Raw genomic sequence first — 9,625 nt, forward strand, 5'->3', positions numbered from 1 at the left:
CACCAAGATTAAAGATTGGAAATCAAAGATAGGGGTAGGGAGCAAGGCAAAGATGGCACAATAGATAGAGTCAGGAATCAGGAAGACTCATCTTCCTGAGTTCAAATCTGATCTCAGACAAATACTAGCTGTGTGTCACTGGACAAATCACTTCCCTCAGTTTCCTCATCTGTAAAATGAACTGAAGAAGGGAATGACAAACCGCTCCTGTATCTCTGCCAAGATAATTCCAAAATAGAATCATGGATAATTGGACATGACAGAAAATGACTGAACAACAGCAAAGATATAAAAAGCCTGCAATGAGCATGATAAATGTGGAGATATGTTTAGAAGAATTGTACATATTTAACCTACAGTGGATTACTTACTGTCTAGGAGGGGAGGGAGGTGAGGAAGGAGAGAGAAAAGTTGGGACATACGGTTTTGCAAGGATGAATATTGAAAACAGTTTTCATGGGGTTTTTTCCCCCCTGAGGCAATTGGGACTAAGTGACTTGCCCAGGGTCACACAACTAGGAAGTGTTAAGTGAATGAGATCAGATTTGAACTCTGGTCCTCCTAATTTCAGGGCTGCTGTTCTATCCACTGTGCTACCTAGCTGCCCCTTTGGCATGTATTTTGAAAAATTAAAAAGCTATTATCATTCAAAGAAGAAGAAGAAGAAGAACAAGAACAAGAACAAGAACAAGAACAAGAAGAACAAGAAGAAGAACAAGAAGAAGAACAAGAAGAAGCCTGTAATAATAGGAAGAACTCAGATTTTGCAGGCTTGTAAAAACCAAACAGATTTATTTTTGATCCTGGAGATATTGGAGAGCCACTGGAATTTATTGAATTGGGAGATGACTTGATAATTGATCATGTTGGGGATGGGATAGGGAGAAAGAGGACATATTCTAAGGATGAAACCTAAGATTGAGCTTGATGACTGGGAATATGATGGTGCCCTTAATAGTGATAGAGAACTTGGGAAGAGGGGAAGGTTGGAGGGGATTTCAGTGACAAAACTATTAATACTGGATATATTTTTTGTAATTCAGTTGTTTCTTTTGTGTCCAACTCTTTGGGGCCCATTTGGGGTTTTCTTGGCAAGGATATTGGAATGATTTGCTATTTCCTTCTCCAGTTCATTTTACAGTTGAGAAAACTGAGGCAAATAGGAAGTGACTTACCCAGGATCACACATTAACTGGTGCGAGGCTAGATTTAAATTCATGTCTTCCTGATTCCAGGTCTGGTGCTCCATCCAATGCACCACCTAGCTGCCCATTTGATGTGTGTGTGTATACATACATATATGTGTTTATACATATATATCTATATACATACATACTTAGAGAGAGAGAGAAGAAAGTAGATTTGGAATTTTCTGAAGAAAATGTTGAGGTCAACAAAACAATGTATACTCTAGCTTTTATAGATTTAAATATACATGTCTGGGCAGGCCCAGGTCCCATAATATAGAGGCCTCTTCATCCCCTAAACATGTGGGTTGCATAGCATCTGAAACAGGAGAAGATGCAACATAGAAAAAAAGCAAATATTCCCAGGCCCACTTCTCTGAGCCAGAGTCAAAAGAGGGAAGTGAAGTCTTAGAAATGATAAAAATAGACCAAAATATATATAAATAAATAAATAACAACAACATAATAAAGAATTTAGAGGCACACTGATAAGCAAAGAAAATACAAAATTATTCCTATTTTATCCACGAAATATTGCCTTATGTAGAAAATTTTAGAGAATCAAAAGGTAAACGTAAAAAACTGACAGTTAGTAAACTAGCAAGTTACAAATTAAACCCAAAAAATCAACAGTATTTCTATCAATAACAAAGTCCAGAAAGTAATAATAGAGAGGAAAGTCCATTCAACATAACTTTCAGATGAATAAAACACCTAAGAGTCACTCTACCAAAACCTATTTAATAGCTATTAAGATACAATTTTTAAAGCTTCTTAAAAAATAAAATTGACTTAAATAATTAAGGGGTAATCAGTGTTCATAGCGGGGTCTTATCAATGTCATAAAAATGATAGCACTACAAAAATTGATTTGCAGATCTCAGTGCTATACTCATTAAGATACCAAATGGGAAACTTTATGGAGTTGGATGAAATAATAATATAATTCATTTAGAAGAACAAATTATCTAGGGAAATAATGGAAAAAGTGAGAGTAAATAGAATTGGGGTTTTTTTTTATTTATGAGCATTTTAAATTAATCTATCTGTCCCACTCTCTTCAACTTGAACAAATTTTAAAAAGAAAAAAACTAAGAAAACTAAACCCTCTAAATAAAGTCCTCAGTAAACACAGGCATGATCCAATAAAGCAAATCTTTGCATTCAGCATGTCCATGTTTATTTCTTCTTAAAAGTTAAATTGAGGGTGACTTCCATATAAATTCTTGTTGGTCTTTAGACAATTCCCTTTTTTCCTTCTTATCAGAGAAGTTATCTTTGACAAATTGGTCAGGATGCATTTTGAACACATTGTCTCTATCCCCAAACTAGAGCAATTCTCTGAGCTCCTGGGGAGGCACAAACATTGTCCTTCCACTTGCTTCCTCAGGGCAGTACAGGAAGAAGTATCAAAACAGTCAATGCTTTTATACAGACCCATATGTACAGGTGAAAACTCTCCTCTGCTTTCAATAAACAGTGTTATACATATCCAACAAAGTGCCTCTTATGAAGTTTATTCAAGATTATCACTTAAAGGCCTGTTCTGGTAGTTAAAATGACCTTTTTAAAAACAAAAGCAATAAAGAAAAAGCAAAGAAAATCCAGTTTGCTATCTCAGAAGAAAATCAACAGAGCTTTCTCAACTACATGAGCTCTCTTTACAAAGAATTTAGGAATTTTACAGCCAGTTTTTCTCCAGTGAATTCCTCCAAAATCAAAGGATTCAATAACTGCAGACCCAAGTGGAAAATCTCTCTAGTGAACCCCCACGTATTAGCATAGGAGTTAAAACGCTGGATCTGGAGTCAAAGAGAAGTGAGTTCCAATTTAGCCTTAGACACTAATGCCCTATGTTACCTTTGGCGAGGCACCAAAGTTCTATTTGCTTAAGTTTCTTAGTCTAAGAAAATTGGCATAATAATAGCACTGACCTCTCAGAGTCATTGTTCTACTCAATAGTATTTTATTTTCCAATTACATATAAAGACAGTTTTCAACATTTATTTGTTTTTTTTTTAATTTATTTATTTTTTAAATAGCCTTTTATTTACAGGATATGCATGGGTAACTTTACAGCATTAACAAGTGCCAAACCTCTTGTTCCAATTTTTCACCTCTTACCCCCCCACCCCCTCCCCTAGATGGCAGGATGACCAGTAGATTCAACATTTATTTGTGTAAGATTTTGAGTTCCAAATTTTTTTCTCCCTCCCTCCTTTACCTTCCCTTTCCTCTAGATATCAAGTAATCTGATTATGAGCTTCAGCATAATTTCAGCATTTGTAACTATATAAAGACTGATCATTTAGAAGGGAGAATAGAAGGGAGAAAGGTGAATATGCCTTAGCAGTCTAGAATAAAATTTTCCCACTCAGTGCAGCAGCAGTACTTCTTCCTCCACAGTGGTCAGCTGTGACCCCCAACTATGCAAAACCATATCAAAGGGATCTCCAGTTGACACTGACTGATTCTGGCAATCTTGTGGGATTCTTCCCAACATGGGAAAATAGCATCAAGGAAACAGAACCACCCTAAGTAACAACTCCTTCATCACACAGAACATTTCATCAGGGATGCTACAAAGAATCAAGTTGCACTGAACCCCAGCAACACAATTTTTGATGCTAAATGTTTGATGAGTCATAGATTTAATGATACAACTATACAGTCAGATATGAAATTTTCTTTCAAGATGATGAATGATGCAGGCAGCAAAGGGGCAAGTGGAGTAAAAAAAAAAAAAGAGACATCAAAAGTTTCTTTCCAAAAGAAGTATCTCCTGTGGTCTTATCAAGATAAAATAAAGTTCTGAAGTTTATCTTGGGAAGACGTTCATAAGTGCTTCAGTCACTGAACCAACCTCTTTCAATGATTCCCAACATCCACCAAAAATGGTGGAATCATCACCGGTTTCAGTGTGCTCTGAATCATCAATGAGCCAACTGCTGCTTCTATTTCTTAAAGCCTGGACAAAAAGGTGGGTGCCAAGAGAAAGGTGTAGCTCTTGGATCTTAAAGGTGGTACTTTCTAAGTCTTCATTCTCACTTTTGAAGATGGCACCTTTGAGGTCAAGTCCACAACTGGGGACACCTACATGGGTGGGGAGGACTTTGACCACCAGGTGACCAATCATTTCATTATTGAATTCAAGCAAAAGCACAAGGACATCACTGAGAAGAAGAGGCTGTTCTCCATCGACATGGGAACATGCAAAGTCTACCCTCCAGTATCCAAGCCAGTATTGTGATTGACTCTATCTATGAAGGTATAGACTTCTATACCTTATACTTCTATATACTATATATACTTCTATAACTGTCTCAAAAAGTTGAATGCTAATCTCTTCTGTGGCACATTGGACCCTGTGAAAAATGCCTTAACAGAGGCCAATCTAGATAAATCACACACAGATTCATGTCATTGTCCTGGTGGGTGGTTCCAGTTGCATCCATAAAATTCAGAAGTTTCTGTAAAACTTTTTTGATGACAAGGAACCCAACAAGAGCATCAGCTCTTGTGAAGCTGTCGCCTAGGATGCAGTGAGGCTGCATTTGGCTACATTTGTTAGGCTGTCATTTTGTCTGGAGATAAATCTAAGAATATACAGGATTTGCTGCTCTTGAATGTCACTTTTATTTCCCTTGAAACTGAAATTGCTGTTTTTGTTTTCCTTCTTAGGTTTTTTTTTTTTCTTTCTAGATCAATTTTTCTTGTGCAGCAAGATAACTGTATATATTGGATTTAACATATATTTAACATGTATTGGACTACCTGCCATCTAGGGGAGGGGATGGGGGAAAGAGGGGAAAAGTGGGAGCAGAAAGTTTTGCAAGGGTCAATATTGAAAAAGTTACCCATGCATGTATCTTGTAAATAAAAAGATATAATAATAAAAAAAATTAAAAGAAACTGAAATTGCTGGTGGAGTTATGACAGTTCTGAACAAATGTAATAACAACATCCCCATCAAGCAGATGCAGACCTTTATCACCAGCAAACAGCTTGATGTGCTTACTTAGGTTTATGAAAGTGAGGGAGCAATGACAAAATAACAACCTGCTTGCCAAATTTGAGCTCACCGGAATCCCCCCAGTACCCAGCAGTGTTCCTCTTTCTGAAGTAACATTTGACATTGATGCAAATGTCATCTTCAATGTTTCTTCTGTGAATAAGAACAAGGAGAACAAGATCACCATCACCAATGTCAAAGCTTATCTGAACAAAGAATACATTGAGCATGTGTTCCTGGAGGTTGAGAAATACAAGGCTGAGGATGAAAAGCAGAGAAACAAAATATCTTCCCAGAATCATCTTGAATCTTAGGCTTTCAACATGAAGGTTACCATGGAGGATGAAAAACTGTAAAGCAAAATTGATGATGAAGTCAAGCAGAAGTTCCTTGAGAAATGTAATAAAATAATCAACTGACTGGATAAGAACCAGACTGCTGAAAAGGAAGATTTTGCGCAATAGCAGAAAGAACTGGAGAAAGTCTGCAACCCCATCATTACTGTTTTATCAGAATGCAGGGGGCATGCCAGGAGACATGGGGTTCTTAGGAGGTGAAGCAGCACTGTCTGGAAGTGTTTCTTCTGGACCCACCATTTAAGGAGGTTAACACAGAAGAAGAAAGCATTTTCTAAAAATTAAAGAGCTCATATTTGTGGACAAAACAGTAACAGTTTAAAAGTAATATTTAAGCTATTGTGGAAATCTGGACATTTTGAATATTTGAATGTGTGCAGAGGGAGAGAAGTGAACATTCCATTTTATCAGCACTGTAAATAAATGGAAATGCACTTCTCATCCTAGAGAAACACATCTATTTGTAATTAGCATCAGAGAATAGAATTCTCCAAGATTTGGGGGAGTCTGTATCCCATACTTTCTGGTTACTGTATTACCAGAATTTGGGAATTTGGAATATCTTGAAGTAGCAGATAATAGCTGTGTTTCTAGCCAGAGGACCTGAGTTCAAATCTCAGGTGGCCTAGTTCTTTAAAATGTATCTCATATGACAACTTCCTTAAATGGAAATTCCCCTGGTTTCCCCTTCCCTACCACTGTTCCCCTAGTTGTTAATGCTTTTCATTACTTTGTATTATTTATATACACTTTGTATTATATGTATTGTATATATGTAAACCTTCTCTACCACTATTCCCCTAGTTGTTAATGCTTTTCATTACTTTGTATTATATATATATATGTTTTGTATTACATGTATTGTATATATGTATACCTTCTTTACCACTATTCCCCTAACTGTTAATGCTTTTCATTACTTTGTATTATATACATATATGCTTTGTATTATATGTATTATATATGTATACTTCCCCTACTACAGTTCCCCTAGTTGTTAATGCTTTTCACTACTTTGTATTATATGTATTGTATATATGTATATATATATACATTTTGTATTTTATATTGGTACTTATATTATGTATATATATATACATATATACATACACACATACATATATATACACATACATATATATATATATATATATGCAATGATCATATAGTATTTATCTGTATGTTTGTTGTGCATTCTCCCCAACTTCTATAAGCTCCTGATTTAGGGTTTTAATTTTGTCCTTGTATCTTCAGTTCCAAGCACAGTGCTCTGAACATGTTTAGTCATGACCCCATTTGGAATTTTTGTTCCAAACATGCTAGATTTTCCAGTCATTTTATAGATAAGGAAACTAAGGCAAACAGGGTTAAGTGACTTGCTCAGTTCACACAGTCAACAAGTATCTGAGGCTGTATTTGAACTCAGGTCTTTCTGACTCTGGACCCATCTGTCTATCCACTGCTTTACCCAGCTGGCCTGCACAAAGTAAGAAATTAATAAATATCAAAGTTATTTATTCTTTCAGAGCCTCCATTTTATTATCTATAAAATGAGGAGTGTGGACCACTAAGTTTCCTTCCAGTTTTAATTCTATGATCCTGTTTTCCTAATAACCTGGAAGGCAGGGTGAAATGGTGATAAAATCCCTGTATCAAAAGCCAAGAGAGGCTTGAGTTCAAATACCATCCATAGGGCTTCTCAGTTCCTCAGATCATGGGCAAGGCTTTTAATCTTTCTTAGATTTTTTTTTTATCAGTAAAACAGTAATAATAATAATAGAGAGCTATTGTGGGCATCAAATAATGCTTGTAAACTGTTTTGTAAACTTTATGGCAGGAGATAAAAATCAAAGGTTATTATTCATTGCCTGGTTGGCCAGGTTTGGAAGGGGAAAATGCTGCCTAGATTGGGGACTGAGTAGGCGGAGGTGACACTTAATACCAGGAATCTTCCTGTATGTGCTGGTTTATTGTGCCACCCTTATCTACCCCTTAACCCAGCTAACAAGCCTGGAGGCACTTGGAAAGAAATCGGTTCCTATTGGCTAGGAACCTCTTAGTATAGGGTTTCTTTTACAGGTAAAAGATGGAAACAGATCCCATTGTGGGTGCCAAGCCCATCTTTGTGCTTTTAGTGAGTCTTAATAGCTATCCGGTTTCATGCCTTTTTCAAAGAACAGTGGTTGTGAGCCACATCACTGCTGCTGCTGCCAGCAACATGACTGAGGAAAAGAGACAAACCTTTAGAAATTACAGAATTGCATAAATGTGTTTATGGTGAAAAGACTCTTGGAAAAGGAAGTAAATGTTAATTAGAACAAAGATCCAGATATAGTCCCTTTGGGATACCTGAATGAATCTCTACTGTGGCTTTTTCTCCACCCTTCCTCTTCTTATTTCTCCTCTTTTTCTCTTTTCTACCTCTCTCTCCTTAAGAGTGCTATAGCTAAGAGAATATCATACTATAAATCCAGAGACCTCAGCTGAGGTTCCAACTTTGACACTAGTTAGATGACTCTGAGACAAAATATTTGCCTATCTACTTCACAGGATTGTTATGAACACTTAAAATCACTATAGAAATTCAAGTTGTGATTATTATTCTCTTCTCCTATTCCTTTGGTTTCCTTCTTCCATTTTTCATCTGTCTTTTTTTTTCTTTTTCTCTCCTGACTTTTCCTAAGAGCTGGCAGTAGCTAACAAAGGCATTGCCCAAGCCTGCTTGGGGGTTTTTAAGGATGCTGACTGCTAGGGCAAAGTAGAATTTATTTTTCTTCCTTAAGGGATCAAACTAAAGTATTTGCCTAATATATTTTTTTAATTTGACTTCATTATTCACATGTTTCCATGAGTCATGTTGGGAGAGAAAAATCCAAACAAAAGGGAAAAACCACAAGAAAGAAAGAAAAAAAAAAAGGTGAAAATAATATGCTTTGATCCACATTCAATCTCCATGGATACAGATGGCATTGTCCATCCAAGGCTTATTGGAATTGCCTTGGATTGCTGAACTGCTAAAAAGAGCTAAGTGTGTCATAAATGATCACCATATAATCTTGCTGTTACTGTGTACAATGTTTTCCTGGTTCTTTTCACTTTACTCAGCATCAGTACATGTAAGTCTTTCCAATATTTTGAAATTGGGCAGTTCATCATTTTTTTATAGAACAGTAATATTCCATTACTTTCATATATTATAACTTATTCAGTCATTCCCCAATTGATTGGCATCCCCTCATTTTCCAATTCCTTTATTACCACAAAAAAGGCTGCTACAAACATTTTTGCACATGTAGATCCTTTACCCTCTTTTATGATCTTTTTGGGGATACAGACCCAGTAGTGAGACTGATGGATCAAAGGACATGCAATTTTATAGCCCTTTGGACATAGTTCCAAACTGCTCTCCAGAATGGTTGGATGATCATTTCCTAAGTCCACCAACAATGCATTTGTCTGACTTATTTTAATATTTTAATTTTAATTTTCAAAATTTTATTAAATTATTGTTATTTATTATAATTATAGATATAGATAAAAATAATTATCACTATTTTAATAATTAATCATATTATGGATATATTTTATATTATAATATAATTATATTATAATTTTAATTATATATTATAAATAAAATAATAATTAATAATTAATGTTTATTAATTAAATTAATTAATTGATTGATTTAATATTTTGAGTTTAATTTAAATTAAAACTATATTTTAAATATAGAAACAAATACAAGCCAAATTATAAACTGTTTCCTTCAGAAAACCCTATGGTATTCTGAGATATATACAATAATAGCTAGTATTTATATAACAATTTAAAGTTTGCTTTACATATGCTAATTCTTTGATCCTCACAAGTCAGTAATATAAGAGCTATTATTATTTTTGTTATTGTTATTACCATTTTATAGATGAGGAAATTGAACCTGAGGGACATTAAATGACTTAGAGACATACAATTAGCTGAGTCAGTTCTTCTTGACTCCAAATTTCTTCATCCATCAATAAACTTTTAAGTTTGATTTACTAGGTGCCTGGCACTGTGTCAAATGTTGGAGA

General features: G+C 35.2%; 1 pseudogene; it reads left to right on the plus strand.

Moving 5' to 3' along the window:
- Positions 1 to 4,350: 4,350 nt before the first annotated feature.
- Positions 4,351 to 5,799, plus strand: LOC105749470 (annotated as a pseudogene).
- The last annotated feature ends 3,826 nt before the right edge of the window (positions 5,800 to 9,625 follow it).

Source organism: Sarcophilus harrisii, chromosome 1 (assembly GCF_902635505.1).
Source record: "Sarcophilus harrisii chromosome 1, mSarHar1.11, whole genome shotgun sequence".
Classification (NCBI taxonomy): domain Eukaryota; kingdom Metazoa; phylum Chordata; class Mammalia; order Dasyuromorphia; family Dasyuridae; genus Sarcophilus; species Sarcophilus harrisii.